The sequence below is a fragment of the Cebus imitator genome, unplaced genomic scaffold, assembly GCF_001604975.1.
Source record: "Cebus imitator isolate Cc_AM_T3 unplaced genomic scaffold, Cebus_imitator-1.0 Scaffold65, whole genome shotgun sequence".
In the NCBI taxonomy this organism is placed as follows: Eukaryota; Metazoa; Chordata; class Mammalia; order Primates; family Cebidae; genus Cebus; species Cebus imitator.
In genome coordinates, this window is record NW_016107380.1 from 1006400 (window position 1) to 1015623 (window position 9224).

A 9224-nucleotide genomic window follows, 5' to 3' on the forward strand; every position below is an offset into this window, starting at 1 on the left:
CTTGCTCTGTAAGCAGTGGAGAACCAAGGAAGGATTGAAGCAATAAAGTGTACTTGTTATCGTTATCATTATTTAGGGAAAAATAAAACACTGTGGCAGCAGTAAAGATAAGGGAAATAAAGACAGCAGCAATCCAAACATGATGAGGACCTGCAGAAAGAAGGAACAGTTTTGCTTAATGAAGAGGAATGGCTGATAGCTAGACTGATTTGGTGCTGGGATGAAGGAGATGCAGAAGTTAAAGATGAAGATGAGTTTTTAACCTGGACAATGGAATGAGGGAGGCATTATTCAGCCACAAAAGACAGTGGATTTGTACAGAATGCTGGGAAAGAAATGAACTCTCCTTAGCAGTTCCAAAGGTGTTCAACCCCAAACAAGAGAGGCCAGAGCTGGAGACTGGTTTCTCAGTTCTTGTCTTTCATCATAGCTGAGAACCCTGAATTGGATGAAATTCCTCAGTGTATTATAAAGGGATAGAAGAGGAAGTCTGAGGATTTCCAAAGGTAGACAAGGAGCGTGGGGGCAAGCAAAGATATACTTCATGGGACAGTACATCTCATCTGTGAGCCTTAGTTATACAAAATTGTTTAATATTTTTGCTAACTTGATTTTCAATATGTTCCCTGAGATAATTTTTAGAAAACAAAGCTTTTAGAACACCATTTTCTGAGGGGAAAAAAAAAACCCACTATTTGTGCAATTATTTACTGTTCGTTACTATTTCCTTAGTAGCATAATTGTAGCTTTATTATTAAACAATTAATTAGAGATTATTAAATTAACCTGTCATTTACAAATGTCTTTTCCAAAACCTATGGTCTAGAGAGGTTAGGTGAAGTTTTCAAGGAGAAATAGGTAGTTTACTGCCGAGTCAAGGCTAACACTGAGCTCCCAACTATTTGTCCAGGTTTGCTTAAAGAACAGTTTCTGATTATTTATGCTCTTCTCATTTAGATTAAGGTTTCAACCACAACAATTTACAGTGAAAGTTGTCTGATTGAATGAGCTGAGAATCATACAAAAACAACAAAGCCTGTTTCTGCCCTGGAAATGGTTATTAGTTTAAAATATATTACTAAATATGGTGGCATCTATTTCATCACAGTACAGTTTTCTTTTTTCCCCCTGGGGGCTGTTTGACATTATACAGTGCATAAGTTCCCATTCATTTCCGAGTATAGAGAAACATGTGCTTACCCACACTTCATATGCAACAATAAGCCAGCTTGACCATGCTGAAGAACAGGGAAAATGGCAGAAATTATCCTACTTGGTACTAAAGAGTACCTAAAGATGAACAAGAAGAAGATATGAACTCTGTTTTCTAGAACTCTCTAGATGAATCATTTTATGCATACATATCCATTGCTCATCAGCAACTAAGGCCACCTTCAGAAATATACATTTGGCTGAGTGTGTTGACATGTGCCTGTAATTCCAGCTCTTTGGGAGGCTGATTCAGGAGGATTGCTTGAGGCCAGGATTTCAAGACTAGAAATACACATTGGTTATCAAAATGAATCATATCAACAGATTTTTCTCTCATTCACTAAGTGCCTATAAATGTATTTCATATTCTGTACTAGATCCCTGGCATGGTTTTTTATTTTTATATTTTATTTTTTTGAGACAGAGTCTTGCTCTTTCTCCCCAGCTGGAGTGCAGTGGTGCTATCTAGGCTCATTGTAACCTCTGCCTCCTTGACTCAAGAGCCCCACCCACCTCAGCCTCCAGAGTAGCTGGGACCACAGGTCCCTGCCACCACGCCTGGCTAATTTTTTGTATTTTTTTGTAGAGATGGGATCTCACCATGTTGGCCAGGCTGGTCTAGAACTCATGGGCTCAAGTGATCTGCCTGCCTCGGCCTCCCAAAGTGCTGGGATTACAGGAGTGAGCACCACGTTCAGCCTCTGGCATGTTTTATATTTCAAGTAGATCTCAAGCTTTGTTACATTGTTGAAATACAAGTTTAATCAATATAGTTTGATGTGAATAAAATTTCGTTTTGGCAAAATTATAATAAAATGATTAATGGTCATACGTTTCCTTAATTCATTAAAAATCATATTAATAAAATATTTTAAACTGATAACCTTTCTATTAAAAAATGCCACTGGACGAGGTGGCTATTTTTTCCTATGTGTTATTGTATACAAAATCCCACTTTTATCTAATGATGGTAAGTATTATTTACTAGACCTGTTGTAAGTGCTTTCATTTATTCCCTCATTTAATAGCCATAAAACTAAGGAAATAATTTGCTTAACCTTTTCCAGCTAGTAAGGAGAAGAGGCAGTTAGACTCTAAAATCGGTGCAGTCCAGTAGAACTTTCTGAAATGGAAACAATGTTCCATATCTGCACTTTTCAGCGCAAGAGCCTATAGCTGCACATGACTGTGGAGCACTGGGAATACAGCAAGTGCAGCTGAGAAACTGGGCTTTTAATTTTATTTAATTATATTTAAATTAAACTTCACGTGTGTGTGGTGCTTCCTGAACTGTCAACCACCTGCAGGCTGCACTCTTCCCCTGTGCACAGGCTGCACCATCCACCTCTATAAGCACTCACCATTTGACAGCTATTGAGATTCTTTCACACGCTGGCTCTTCTTGGTGCTGGAGCTAAACCAAAGAGCAACAGCCAAACCCAAAAATCTGCTATCATAGAACCTGGGTTCACTGCTTATCACTAAGTATCTAGTTAAGTATTTTGGTGATACAATCCCATTGATTGCTTCTGTTTCCATTGAGTTTGGGACCTTGGAACTCACTCAAGCAGTAACAGCCAAAGCATGTTTTTCTGAAGAAGTAAACAAGCATCTCATAGGCAACTCTTACTCCTCCTGCCAGAAATCTGTTAAAAGCGAGGATGGAGAATCTACCCCATTCTCAGGACTCCTGCGGGGTCTCTCACCTCTCCCTTAGTATAAATCCGTTTGCCTCCCTGTGGGCCTGAGAAGAGAGAGATGCAGCTGGGCTCCCCGAGGGCCCTGACTCCCCTACTGCTTCTACAATAGGACATGGAGTCTGTGAAGAGAGTGCCCTGGCCCCTGGAAGACTTGCCTTGCTGTTCTGCTGACCACATGTAATTAAGTAAGTGGAAGGCAGAAGAAAGGAGTCTGCCATTTCATCTCCCTCCACAGGGAAGGGTGGAGGAAGGAAAGAAACAGAGGGGTTTCCTTTCTCTAGCCGAGCTGCCATCCTGGCTGAAGCAGGGGGCCTGAGGAAAAGGCTGCTCCTAGCTCCTGTGTATCCATATAAGTAGCCAGATTCATGGCACCCTGCAAATGTTTCCCTCTTTGAAGAAAACCCACTGTCACCAAGAACCTACAGCTTTTCCCAAAACATAGTCTATGACTCTCTGTTATCCCCATGGAACCAGTGAGATCATAATTCACGTGATATTCAACTGAAACAAACTAGACAAAGAGATTAAATAAAGCAACTTCATCTTAGCTCAAAAATTAGAACATGCAGCCTTTCCCAGAGAGAATTAAGCCCATAAGAAAATGATTTGAGTGACTATTTTCTCAAATCTTCTAAGAAGATTACATAACCAGCACCATCCTTGTGCATAGGAAAAAAGTTAATTCGTTACACACAATGGATGTCTTAGGGTATTAAGACTTAATATTCATATGGAAGCCTGTTTGACAAGGGATGGACTGTGGTATATTTCCCAATTCATATCAAGCCTAGTCACATTGGCAAATCTAGTTTAACATAAATAATACATTGAGGACAATCACAGGACAGCATCAATCCCCCCAAATTGGATCGTGCCAGCAATATTAAAATGCCCCAAATGTGAATACTCCCTCATTAATACTTTCCAGAATAAACTGAAATTGCACAAAGATAACCACCTTTTATATTAAAGACTAAATAAACTTAAGTCTCCAGTTTTGCCTCCTTACCCAAGAATAACATAACTCAGGTTTAAGGTTACAATTCAAATGTGTTAGGGATTTCAGCCAAGATCTTAGTATACCTACCGCTCCGCAATATGGGGTTTCTTTCAGGGAAATACGTCCACACAAGAAAGATAGCCAGATGGGAAAAAACGTTATATTCCCTATTTGTCACTCCTACCCCCTCTGCCAATGCTTCAGGTTAATGCTGCAATCGAGAATGTGTCTTGCTCTCCATTCTGAAGTAAAGCCACCTTCTTTCTATGTAAATCTAAATCTTAGGGTATGTATACCTAGATATTCCTATGTCAAAAGAGATATGATCAGATTTACTGCATTCTGTTTAGATAAATATATGCCATTTTATGTATATATACATTATTTCATTTATTCCTTGTAGCCCCTGTAAGATGGGCATTATAATTTCCATTTTGCTAATCACCCAAGATCCATAAGGAAAGAAACATAGGTTTTATAACTTGCCCAAGATTACATAACTGAGTTTCAAACTCAGGCCTGTCTGACTCCAGAATCATCCATTCCATTATTTCATTGATTGTCATTCAGCCGTAGCTGCAAGCTTTCAAAGGAAGTTCATCATTTCATTGTTTAGTAGGCAAAACCGCATGTGAGCAAGAGATATCAATGACAGAATGGCAAGGGAGAGGGATCACTGCAAAGCAAACCCAGATTTGAGGCAAGTGAGTCTGAACCATAAGGAGGGAGCCCAAATCTGAACCAAAAGTATGGGTGTTCAGGAATTTAAGGTGATGATCAGATTAGTGCAGAACATTAAAAGTGTCACAGGTAGAGGAAGCCCTCTGGAAAAAAAACCCACAGCAAGAGAGAACAGGACATGTTGGTGAGAACAAAACAAATTCTACAGAGGGAATAAAGATTATGAGGTGCGGGGCCAGGAAAGGGATAGCAAGAGGTGAAGCTGATGGGATAAACAATGACCAGATACTGCAGGGTCTTGGAAATTATTTTTAGAGGTTTAGACATTAGGGCAACAGCAATTTGGGAATTAGAGGGTTAGGTAGGAAAATGATGAGACAGGGCTTGTGGTTCACACAGATAAAAGGGCTTTAAGGTACACTGTCCAAGAGCCACAGCAGCATGGGGCTGCAGAGCACTGGAAATGTGGTTAGTCCAAATTGATATGCGCTGCAAATTTAAAATATATGCCAATGTTGAAGACGTAGCACAAGAACGGTATCAACTATGTCATTAATAATTGTTCCTAGTGCGTAGCACAAGAACGGTATCAACTATGTCATTAATAATTGTTCCTAGTGATAACATGTTGAAATGATATCACACTGCAAATATTAGGTTAATTAAAATGATGTTAGTGTCAATTTCCTATGTTTCTTGTTTTACGTTGGTACCAGAAATTTCACAATTGCATACATGGCTCACATTGCATTTCTGTTGGATGGTGCTGGTGAAAGAGAGACGATATGAGGGGGTGGGAGGGGACGCTGAGCTCAGCTAGGCGGCTATTTCCATGATAGTGGCCTGCAATAATGTGGCAGTGGTGAAGATGGAAGAAAGCAGACGGACTCGAACTGCAGGAAGGTGGTGCGCCGTCTAGGATGGTGGCTCATTAGACACAGGGTTCTTGGAAGAGCGGGGAGTCATGGTTCACACTCCATTTCTAGCTGGCCACAAATAGATGAAAGATGATGCCTTTTCACAACATGGTTAAAGGACAGGGGGACAGGGAGGTTTGGGAGAGCCCTGATCAATTTGGTAACGCTTACTTCCTTACTTCCTGGGTTTAGGGGTCCTGTGGTCATCCAAAAGCAGAAGTGCAGGGAGCAATTGGATCTGTGGTTCTTCTGATACTATCTCAATAATAATAAATCTATCTGTGATTTATTTAAAAAGTATCATATGCCAGACAGATATAATCTCATTTAATCCTTCCATGAATTTGTTGATAAGAATATGCCTACACTCCCTCCCTTTTTTATTGCTTTATATCAATGGTTCACAATTTTATCAAACCCAAAGCCTCCCCTTCTTTACAAATATTTTATAGTGCCTCTTTCTATAGTTTATTCAGCCTATATGAATAATTTCAAAAATTTCAATATAACACCCTAACTATATATAAAGGAGAAATGATAAAAAAGTAATTTATAATACAATTTTATTTATCTATTTAATAGGTACATGTTCTGTGTTATAGTTAAAGATTATAGTAGAAAGTATAGGTCGAGTGTGGTGGCTCATGCCTGTAATCCCAGCACTTTGTGGGGCAAAGGCGCGTGGATCACGAGGTCAAGAGATCGAGACCATCATGGCCAACATGGTGAAATCCCGTCTCTACTAAAAATACAAAAATTAGCTGGGTGTGGTGGCACGCGCCTGTAGTCCCAGCTACTCAGGAGGCTGAGGCAGGAAAATAGATTGAACCTGGGAGGCGGAGGTTGCAGTGAGCCGAGATTGTGCCACTGCACTCCAGCCTGGCACAGAGCAAGAGTCCGTCTGAAAAAAAAAGAAGCAAAAAAGAAATAAAAGAAAGCATAATGAAGAAGTTAGGAGCTTGCACCTCCATTTGGATCACCATGATTATGACAGCTACACATTTCCCTGCCCATGTGTTATACTAGCAACTCAGTTGCCGTTGTCATCAGAACATGATTTTCTGAAATGAGAAGGAAAATCTTGGAAAGTTCCAAAAATAACAAAATACAAATCTTCTCAATTGACATGTGGTTGCCCTCTCAGAAAAGTTTAGTCTACAGTCAATTCTCCTGTAATATTTGTTTTAAAATTTGTTCCAACCCTATTGACATATTAGGGAACAGTTTGAAATAACACAGTTGCTTATACTGGACTTTTTAATTGAGAAATACTAGGTGAATGCTGAGGGCCACATTTAGCTGAAGGAACCATGGGGGAATATACAAACATAAACCCTAACACACTTCTGATATCTACCAGCTACCTCATTTCACGGAGTGTTATGAGCCCCACTCATATACATAGTGTACAGCATAATGCAGTTGGACTTTCAGTTCCATTTCAGATGACCTTCCATCACTTCCCAGTAAGTCACAAGCTGCAGCTCTTCTGTCACCTACTTCCAGTAGCAAACGTTAGATCTTTTTTAAGTTAAGCACCATATTTATTGGAGTACTCGTGTATTTCATAACCATTTAATGGATGTAATATTGTGCTGCCATTTTTATTGGCACCCTATCTTATTTTTTTAACAGATCACTGATAAAGTTTTGGAGTATTGCGTCCCTAACCCTGCTTTCCTCATATGCCCTGTGGTTTGTTATTGCACAATTTTGCATAGCACAATGATTTTTAGGAACGCACTTGTCTTCTGGTATCAGAGATGACCTAAAATTCTATACCCCAACCCCAAATTTGCTTTATAATGAAACGGGGTTTGGTTCTAGGTTCACATAAATCCAAATGAGTATTTCACTTTCCTATCCCACTTGGAGAAACATTCAAGTTTTATAAAATGGTTCTGTTCATTGGTGGGACTCCAGCATTAGAGAATCTTAATCACTAAATGCCAGCAGTGCCCTGCGATTATAGCACCAATCAAAAGCCTCCATGAATTTCCAAAATGCCCTGTGTGTGTGTGTGTGTGTGTGTGAGTGATAATGCCCAGGTTGAGAAGATGAATAGAAATTCATCAGGCAGAATTATTTATTAATTCTAGAAAACTTGTCCTTAATACTATAGAATCAAACATTTTCAGTATTATGTCTGAGAAACTATTTCAAGCATTTGACAGTTTCTATAAGCACATTTTGGATATAGTTGCTGACACATAAATACATCTATAATGTGTTAAGACTATTACTATTTTAGTCAATTTAAAAATAATGATGGCAAAACTGCTTTTGTTACTACTGTGTTGCTACTAATACTGAGATGATTGCAGTCAAATCAAAGTCAGTCAGACACCAGGGTCACTCCTGTTTCCACCGCTCCACTGTCGTCCATGCAGTCTCACCATGACCACGTTTATTTAATTGTACTGACATAGAGGATCTGAAAAATGCACAAACATGCAAAAATTACTTGACAGACACATTCAAATATTTTCAAATTGACCTCATAGATTCATAGGAATAACTGCGTTTCTCCATTCCCTTCATAAACCAAGCTGAGCACTCCAGGCTGCTCTCTATACAACTGTGCACTTTTCCTGTTGCCAGTTGAATTACATGCAGTTGAATTTAATCCCATACCAATGTATGCAAGTTTTGTGGATTATTATAATTACATGATTTAAATTCCACATGAATCTATGAAACATGAGTGTACAAAAGAGTGCTTTTATCTACGACTGTTAAGTTAAATGCTTTGGAAAGAATAAGGACAAGTCATTAGAAAGTGGCAATTGAATTATGTGTGGGCCATTAGAAAAACAAAACCAAAAATGACTCTGCCCTCCAGTTCATTCTTGAATGTCTTTCAATACTCATTCCACTTTGAATTAAATGAAATTATAATTTTGGCAATGTATTATGGTTAGATCGTATTTACGTTACCTGACCGGATCTCTAATCACAGCCCAATGCTGAAAGGGAAGATGGCACACTACTCTCCACCAAAGGATGACAAAGATGCATGTACATTTCAGAATTTTTTAAGTTAAAATATTTAATGTGTTATGTATCAACCTGTATGATCCATTGGCTTTTTAAAATTAATCTGCAATTAATTCTGATTGCATTGTGTAAGACTACTTTTCCTGTGCATTGTTTTTCTAGAATTTGGGATGGCGTCTCCAAACCACAACAGCTAATAATGGTGTATTCACCAATAGGACAAATTAGAAAGACATATATCATTTGTTTCTCTTTATAACTTTGGGTACAGGATAAATGAATGTGGTAAATAAAAATAACCTCTCTGTCCTAACTTCCTGAACAAAATAATAAAGACAAAAGCCAAAATATCTTAAGAAAAATTCCAAAATGAATACTTACTGTTTTCTCTCCTAATTATCTGTTTCCACATTAATTAATCATCCTCTGTTTCGTGAGATGGATAGGAGACATTAATCAACTGCACCTTAATTTAAAAATGAAAACATTACCATAGAAACCTTCTTTTCACATTCTTTAACCATGAGTGAGAGCTCTGAATTAAAATATCTGTTTTCAGGCCAACCAGTAACTATAAACACCAATATAAACAAATCCTGCCAGATCGAGGAGGATGGCAAGAATGAGCAGGAATGGTATTTTGAAATGCCAATTTCTTTCATTCCAAATTTTTGCAAGAAAGACCTTCCCATTTTTTAGGTACACTATATGCCATCC